The sequence below is a fragment of the Taudactylus pleione genome, unplaced genomic scaffold, assembly GCF_031769625.1.
Source record: "Taudactylus pleione unplaced genomic scaffold, aTauple2 ptg000290l, whole genome shotgun sequence".
Classification (NCBI taxonomy): domain Eukaryota; kingdom Metazoa; phylum Chordata; class Amphibia; order Anura; family Myobatrachidae; genus Taudactylus; species Taudactylus pleione.
Window position 1 is genome coordinate 10291154 of NW_028284692.1, and position 9102 is coordinate 10300255.

At 44.5% G+C, this 9102-nt stretch overlaps 1 protein-coding gene across 1 annotated transcript in view; it reads right to left on the bottom strand.

Annotated features, from left to right (window-relative positions):
- The window catches only part of LOC148511893 (uncharacterized), a 28863-nt gene extending 22340 nt beyond the window's left edge, over nt 1-6523 (bottom strand). Inside the window, exons 1-3 of the mRNA XM_088482503.1 lie at nt 6442-6523; nt 5922-5978; nt 5079-5126 (exon numbers count right to left, since the gene is read on the bottom strand). The gene's annotated coding sequence lies outside the window, so the exon portion shown is untranslated. The remainder of the gene's footprint in view (nt 1-5078; nt 5127-5921; nt 5979-6441) is intronic.
- Nucleotides 6524-9102: the final 2579 nt, after the last annotated feature.

Below are 9102 nucleotides of genomic sequence, written 5' to 3' on the forward strand. Positions count from 1 at the left end.
CCATAGCAACCAATCCAGATTCTGCTTATCATTTATTTAGCACCTTCTAGAAGATAATAGCTAAAATCTGATTGGTTGCTATGGACAACACCTCCACTTCTGTAAACCCGAACTTTAGTAAATATATACCCCCCAGATTCTAAAGCTAGGTACATACTAGAGTAATTTTTAAACAATTTGCCGATTTTCGATGGATCGGAACAACAAATAGTTCAAATTGTCCAGTGTGTATGCACTATACCACAGGTTCTCAAACTCGGTCCTCAGGACCCCAAACAGTGCATGTTTTGCAGGTATCCTCACAAAATCACAAGTGAAATAATTAGCTCCACCTGTGGATCTTTAAAAGGTTTCTGTGAGTAATGAGTACACCTGTGCACCTGCTGGGTGACCTGCAAAACATGACCTGTGTGGGGTCCTGAGGACCGAGTTTGAGAAACACTGCACTATACGCACTGCTGTATGGTTGTCGGTCGCATCTTCAGCTCTACCGTACATGCTGCTCAATCTGAAGATCTGAGTGATGAACCCATGCATTTTATGTGGTGGGTGAACGACATATTGTGCGGTCATTCAGCAGATCGTTTGGTGTGTATGGACCACACAATATGTTGTTCCGTTGGCCGGGTACATTTCGTCGTCTAGTGTGTACTCAGCTTAAGAAACAGTGGGATTCATAGGGACAGGTTCAATTAGCTGTGAGTTTTGTACTGTGTGTCTCGATGTAATCTGCACATATTGTGGTAATTTTTCACAAAAAAGGAGGAATATCTTGCTGAATTCAATTTAAATGGCAAGTGACGTGCATCACGCTGGTATAACACATTCATTCTGCAATATGTGAATTATATAAAGTGCATGAAAGAGATGGGAAATAAACCTGAACCCCAAAAAAGTGTCAAATATGAGAGCAGGTGACCATAAGGATAGTGTAGGAGGCTGTTAGAGGCTATAAGCAAAGCATAGGAGGCTGTTATAAGGTGACACATAGTTGAATTTTACAACTTTTATTAATGAATTAAAAATAACAGCCAGTCTGTGTTTGTTAGTCAATAAAAGTGAATAGAGTATTTTGGAATACATGTAAATGTATCTAATGTGAGTTATAAATGTGTATATACAAGTTTGTAAAATATTTGGGAGAAACACTGGCAACTCCCATCTGCAATGGCCATCAACACAACACAGCAACATACACGTCCTCCATCATTCAGCCCATTTCTCTGCTTTTTAGAGAAAGTGTCTTTATTGCCCACATTTTACCATTTATACACTTGTAAATGAATTACTATTCATCAGGAGGGGTGTACCATAGGTACAGATGTGTCATACACCTAGCATGTCAGGCTTGGCACTAAGGGAACCTCTACTGAGGGGTTGAAAGCTGAAGTCCGGGGTTGAGGGAGGAATCGGAGGCGAGGGGCCTGTATGTAAGATCTCCTCATCCACAAATATCAGATGTTGGCGAGATCTGACCCAAGGTGCGGAGTCTAACCTGCTGGGTGGTGTTCACCAGTGACCCCTCCAAGTGGCATATAGGTTTGTGGCCGGAGGCCCGCCCCACGTGTATAATGGCGGCTGCGGCACTGAAGGGGTTAACCCCCATGCTGTGGCGCCATTTTTAAAAGGACAAAAGGCGCCAGGCACCCATTGTAACTGTGTACTCTACACTAGGCGCTGAGTGTTTAAAAATAAAAACACATTTAAAATGGTATGTGCAGCACTGAGCTATGACAGCAGGTCCTGGGATCCAGTGCTGCAGGGTGCAGAATCTGATGCTGTGCACAGGCATGAAATGTGAATGTATTTACAATGTATGATTTTACATGTATATTTTGTAAAGAAAATGCACTTCTAGGATATGCCAGTATAAAACATGACAAGCTTCTGGGGCTGCAGGAAATTAGATGCTGATTGTCATCTCCTAGCAGGAGGTCTGATGAATAGAAAGACCTGTTGTAGTCAGTGAACTCTAGGTGAGACCTGGCTGGAAGGTTTCTGTGTGAATAGTGTCATATGGCTAATCCCTTTGTTTACAGCACTTCCTTGGAAAGCCCCTTTTGGATGTCACTAAGGGGCCTACTCATCATACCTAAACTTTCTCTGGAGGTAATTGAGTTTAGAATTCGCATGGAGTTCTACCTAATTACCGAAGGAATTCATCATTCCTCCTCCGTATAACTATCTATTCCGAAAAGCTGTCATTTTTGCGATGACAGCTTTTCGGGAAATAGATAGTTATCCCTATCTACTCTAACTTACCGCAGCTGGAATCCGTGCTGTGCATGCGCTGTTACATTCGTAAAGCCAGCGCATGTGCAGCACTGCCTACAGCGGCGGTAATTTTGTGTGTCCCCCCTGCCCCACCCGCTCACCTGTCCCCCCCCCTCCGCTCACCTTTTGTCAGGTATTTGATATCCGTGGGAATAGAGACAAAACAAATGATGGCCCGAGTGATATACTTCAGAAAAAAGCACTGCTGCACTAGGAGTGGGCACTTGAGGTTGCACGTAGGCAAGATGTACTGACGCACTGCTGCACCAGGAGAGCATACTTGTAAAACACACAGGCAAGGTTTTCTGACGCACTAATGAACAAGGAGATGGCACTTGTAAAGCACACAGGCAAGGTTTTCTGACTCACTGATGCACAAAGAGATGGCACTTGTAAAGCACAAAGGCAAGGTGTTCTGGCACACTACTGCACAAGGAGATGGTACTTGTAAAACACACAGACAAGGTTTTCTGACGCTCTACTGCACAAGGAGATGGCACTTGTAAAGCACACAGGCAAGGTGTTCTGGCGCACTACTGCACAAGGAGATGGTACTTGTAAAACACACAGGCAAGGTTTTCTGACACACTACTGCACAAGGAGATGGCACTTGTAAAACACACAGGCAAGGTTTTCTGACGCACTGCTGCACAAGGAGATGGCACTTGTAAAACACACAGGCAAGGTTTTCTGACGCACTACTGCACAAGGAGATGGCACTTGTAAAGCACATAGGCAGGATGTTCTGGTGCACTGCTGCACAAGGAGATGGCACTTGGAGACTCGAGGGTATAACGACAAGGGAACCTGGAACGTAGTGACGGCAAGTAGACACAAGTAGCAACAACATTGCACAGGGAACTTCCTGCTGTCCGGAGCCTAGTTATATACCCTGAGGTAGCATATCATTGGAGGATAACGTCAGCTGACAACAACCAAGCTACCATTGGATGGAGGGTCAGTCAGATGCTACATACTATTATGTCTGCGTCAATGAAGGAAACCACAGAAACCAAATCACAGAACAAACCCAGAAAATAATGCACCTAAGGCATAATACTCAGCTTATCACCCACCGCTGTACCAGATGTCTGACCGCACATGGTCAGGGAAGTCGGCGTAGCGGTAGATAACGGACGATTCTAAGCCATAACCTGACATAGCATCTATACGCATTATGGTGCAAGACTGTGACACTCCAAGGGGAATAGCGTACCATACTTTTCATTGAATTTTGATTCTTATACGCATCCCAGACACAGCGAAAAGCCACTAACCGTGTATTAGAGACGCTAGGCTGCGGCATTAGCCAAATGGAACTTGGTGTGAGAAAAAGACACGAGTGCTCACATCAAAGTCCTTTTTACATATATTCAGACTTTGTTGCACGCAGATGTACAAATGTCAAATCAGTGTAAGCTAGCAATGTAGTTTTGTCACTCCCCATTGTTTTTTTATGCAAATAAGTTGCATATTTAAAGTAAGAAAGACGCTCAGAGCACCCAAGACTTGGCGCACCAAGTGGCTATTTGACGCAACTTGATGAACAGTGTATGAGGGCACATCTGTACTGCTCAGTCTCCTGACATTTTTACATTAAAATAAGGACTTTTACAAGTATGGAGGTGTGAACTAAAAGTCATGATTTCTCCCTGTGAAACCCACATTAATCTAACGTAATTTTCAAAATGAAAAGCAAAACGTTGCAGCCACAGGTTTATGCTGCAGTGAAAGTCACGTGAACTAGTTTGCAGCTAATTGAATCTGCCTTGTTGGCATGATAATTCAACCTGTAATCTCTCAACCCCTCCAAAATATCAGGGGAGGTAGTCGATAAATTTTAATATGAAACATTATGATTATTTTATTGATAGTAACTGACTTGTACTAGTTATATTTAGCAACAAATCCAGTCAACTACACCTATGAGCTAGAGTATGTCACCTCCATGCATATTATGGGGTGTGTTTTACATTTGTGTGAGAGACCAAGAACAGCTGGTGCAGTGTCAGGGTTACCTTCGGCACTCCTGTAGACCTGTGGTCACTCCTCTAGAAATGTGCAGTTCCTGCTGTTCTTCATCATGGCACTGCCATCTTGGATGGTATTACATGATCTGATCTGACAAACCAGTCTCCATCAACTCTGGTCACATGATTCACACAGCCAATCATTTGTATGGGTGCCCTATTTAAACCAGGAACTGCTGACTGCTCATTGCCAGCACAACATCTCTCAGAAGATCAGTACCCTGACTTCTGGTTCAGTACTTGCTCCAGATTTGCTTTACAGAATTCTTCCTCAGTGTGTTCCAGCAAACCTGTTCCAGTATTGCTTCACAGCATTCTGCTCCAGAGCTATCCAGAAAACCTGCTCCAGTATTGCTTCACAGCATTGTAACCTGCCTCAGCTGTGCTCATGGCCCCCAGTTCCAGTGTATTGCAGTCTGCCTGTAATATCCTTAACTCTGCTACAACCACGGGGTATTCTGCTAGCCTGCACCTGTTCTCAATACCTATTCTCCTAACCATTTTGTAGCATCAGTCTTCTACTGCTACTAGTAACTGGCATGAGGAACAGCATTATTAGCTACCCAGAATCATTCACACTTCAGTCCATGCTAGCCCAAGGGGCCCAGACCCGAATCAACAAACCCCTAGTTTCATGGAGAGATCAATGATCCCTCAAACAAGTTATCTTTTATAAATTGTATAAATCATTACAAAATCTCAAGTAGCTCTCCACTATCCAGCACTTCAATGTAATTTGAAATAAAAAGGGATTATATCCTGTTTATTACTCACTTTTGAAATTTAGCTCCCCACCATTTTCTTGAGAATTTCTTCGGTTTTCTGCAAAAAAAAAAAAACTATCACTTGGAGAAGAAAGAAGTGAGGAAGAGGAAGGGAGAACGTTCTGTAAATAGACCATGTAGTAAGAAAAGGGTCTGAGGACCCCAGATGTGTGTTATGGATGTAACTCATCCTTAGAGGCCTGCTACATATATTATATATATACGTATGAGTGATTACACAGGCAGAGGCACAAGGAAGTAGTAATAGAGAAATGCTTCTGATACCAATTCTTATTCAAAGGTGACAAATTCCCATCGTCACTCCTGTTCTCCAACATAACCTGCTCCAAGCCACCCTCAGTTTCTAGCACCTAAGCAGTGAGGCCCCAAACATGCTTCACTGCACATACACCAGCCCACTAGTAACCCTTCAATCTGCTAAGGCCAGAAAGCATATATATATCATACCTGGCAAAACTGAACCTAAATTGTAGCATGTATTTATTGTGCTTAATTAACATAGTATGCCGGTACTGCCATGACCCTCTGCTATATTTAATTGCAGGAAGGAGAGTAGTCAGCTGAGTGACCTGTCCTATTAACATAGCATTGCAGGGACTGACTGAATGTGAACACCATCACATTCAGATAGCATGAGGCTTAATGTACTCAGTTAACTAACAAGGGACAGCTAGAGACCTAATGCCAGCAGTAATCCTTAGGGCTTTATTTAATTGTGCCATAAATAACTATCAATACTGAAGACACCAATTTTCAGTGGCAATAGGTATTTCACCCTTTGATTAATTGGTGCCATAATTGCTGAATAACATATGTTATTCTATACACTTACTCAATGCTCACTATTGTAGATAGAGATGGTCTCCATGTCATTCTACAGAAGTTTTCCCTATGAAAAAAAGAAAAAAAAAGTTACATATATTTATATAATCCTGTCTATGACTTTATCACTTTGGCCACTTCAGAAACTACTAACCGATTCATCTATAATAATACATTTAGCGCAGATTAGAACATGTACTTAAATTGCTATGTATCTTCTCTATTTTCCCACATATTAATGTGGATGCTCAAACATGTCCTTTATTGAAAAATATTCTGTATTTGAAAATATTTTCTACACACAATAAGTTTGTACAATCTGGTCAATTTTAACAAAACACTGATCTGTGTATGGGTCCTAAAAGACTACACAACCCCATTAATGTCCCACTGAAGGTATTTATTAAGCTGCTTAGAAAATTCTTGTACCTCATAGAACATCCCTGGTTAGGCAAATGGGTGTGACATAGTGACATAGGCAGTATAGATTATGTCACAATCCTGGCTAGTTTTTACCTTTTGTGACTTACCTCTGCCAGCTGCTCCATGGATCTGTGTTTGTAATTCTCCTGGGACATCTGCTCTGGCTGAATCATGCTGGCTGTAACATCTCTGTGTGTGCAGACTGCTCTCCCCCCACACTGATTAAACACCTGGACCCTGCTCTGTCTGTGAGCATTGCTAGTCTTAATTGGAATCACAGGTGTGGTCCTGTTCCACAAGGGCTGCAGAGATGAATACTCCCTCTGCATGCTGTGCCTTGCTCTACTCTGAATGCCACTGCCAGACCACCTGTCTGTATCCACCAATCGCTGCAAGACTCTAGGTATATAGATCCTCCTCTAATAGCACTCAGTGCTTGAACATCGTGTTACGTTCCGTGGTGTACTGCTTGTGCTATAGCTGTTCCTCTGTGTGCCAGTATGTCCCAGGCTGCTGGTTCCTAGACCAGTGCTATCCGTAAGCCTGCTGCATTTAGCTATCCGTAAGCCTGCTGCATTTAGCTATCCACGCTACCAGACTCTCACCTACGGCTCCCAGGCCGCTCCACGTAGCTTCCACGCTACCAGCTTCTCCACACGGCTCCTAGGCCGCACCAAGTAGCTTCCACGCTATCATCTCTCACCCACGGTTCCCAGGCCGCACCAAGTAGCTATCACGCTACCATCTCTCACCCACGGCTCCCAGGCCGCACCAAGTAGCTTCCACGCTACCAGCGTCTGCCCACGGCTATCCAGCCACTCCACGTAGCCACCCAGCTACCAGCGTCTACCCACGGCTATCCAGCCGCTCCACGTAGCCATCCAGATACCACCATCTACCCACGGCTATCCAGCCACTCCACGTAGCCACCCAGCTACCAGCGTCTACCCACGGCTATCCAGCCGCTCCACGTAGCCACCCAGCTACCAGCGTCTGCCCACGGCTATCCAGCCACTCCACGTAGCCACCCAGCTACCACCATCTACCCACGGCTATCCAGCCACTCCACGTAGCTACCCAGCTACCTGCATCTACCCACGGCTATCCAGCTGCTCCACGTAGCCACCCAGCTACCAGCGTCTACCCACGGCTAACCGGCCGCTCCACGTAGCCATCCAGATACCAGTCTTCCTGCCGGTCCCAGTCCGGTTCCTCCAAGCCCACTCACCTCACGGCTCGTTAGCTGCACCAAGTAGCTTCCGTGCTACCATCCATCTGCAGGCTCATCTACTGGTACCCCGACCAGCTCAGTCAGCCTACCTGCCGGTCCCAGTCCGGTCCCTCCAAGTTCCTTCTGGTCTCATTCCAACGTCTCCAGTTTCCAGTTCCAGTCACTCATCACCAAAGGCAGTTCTCACTGCTACCCACTTCTTATAATAAAGAGCTATTCATGTTAACCATGGTTCCAGTCCAGCCGGCCTCCAGTGATTCCAGCTCATCACCTGATACAGGTAACTCGCTAGCACCAACTGTGACAGTTTACTTATAAAAATAAACATTGCAGAACATTCATGCTGTAATAACTTTTTACGATTAAAGCACTATGGCCAAAATTATAATTTTGTGTATAATTAATATCGATTAATAAAAGCTGATGAATTAAGTAAATACAGTTTCCAGTGTAGAAAAGAATATCAGGGAAACACATAGCAATTATCAGGGTTTTCCTGATGCAACATGTGCTACCAAAATAAGGCCTCGCACACAATCTGCACAGTGGCACATGCAAGGGGGTTTGCAGGTACCCAAAATCCCCCCAATCACAGTGGTGGCCTGAAACTCCCTCCGCACATTTTAGGTACTTTGGGTCTGCAGGCCGCTCCTCATACAGTATATATGACTAATGGCCAGGAGACAGGCAGAGGATGCTTCCCGGTCAGCGTGACCAGGAGGCATCTTCTGCCTTTCTCCTGGCCACCTGTCTGTCACTAATACATAGTACATGCAGTGAGCAGTGTCCATCTGTGTTAAGATACTTAATGCTGATTGGTGGATTGTTTTGACCAGTCTCCACAACTGATTTGTCGATGGCTGAAGCTATCCACTAATCAGAGTTCGTGAAGCTGTGAAGAGAGGGTACACACTTGGCCGGCTTTATGCTGGGTACACACTGACATATATCACCTATTCCATTGAACGGGCGATATATATTTAGTGCATTGATGTGTGTGTACAGAGGATAGGTCTGTGAACGATGTTGTTTACAGACATATCGCATCTGCACTGCAGCACAAACAATGACGATATACATTGCAGATATATCAGCATGTCTGGCTGTGAGTATGGCGACCCACTGACCGCCCATACAGTTGCCGCAGGAACATCTCAACTGGACGGGCAGCTCCAAGATCCAGTGGGACCAAAATATTATGTGATCGCCTGGCGGAGCGAGGTCTTCCAATCACAACTAACTTCTATGCATACAAAATGCATAATTAAAGCTTTTCCTTTGATACTTCTGAAATATTGCTTGTACGACCGTTTATGTATTAAATGACTCATAACAGTAAGGTAACTTTGGGGAGTGCATTTACGTAGTTCAAGTGACAACACTTTAAAGAAAGAAGTGAACACAGTCCATCACTGCCACCTCTGAGATGGTGTAAGAATTGGGGGTTTTGCCCAACTAAGAAGACAGGCATAGATCATTAGGTGCACAGTGCTGATTTGATCACAATCTACAATCTGCATTGTGCTGGGACACAAGG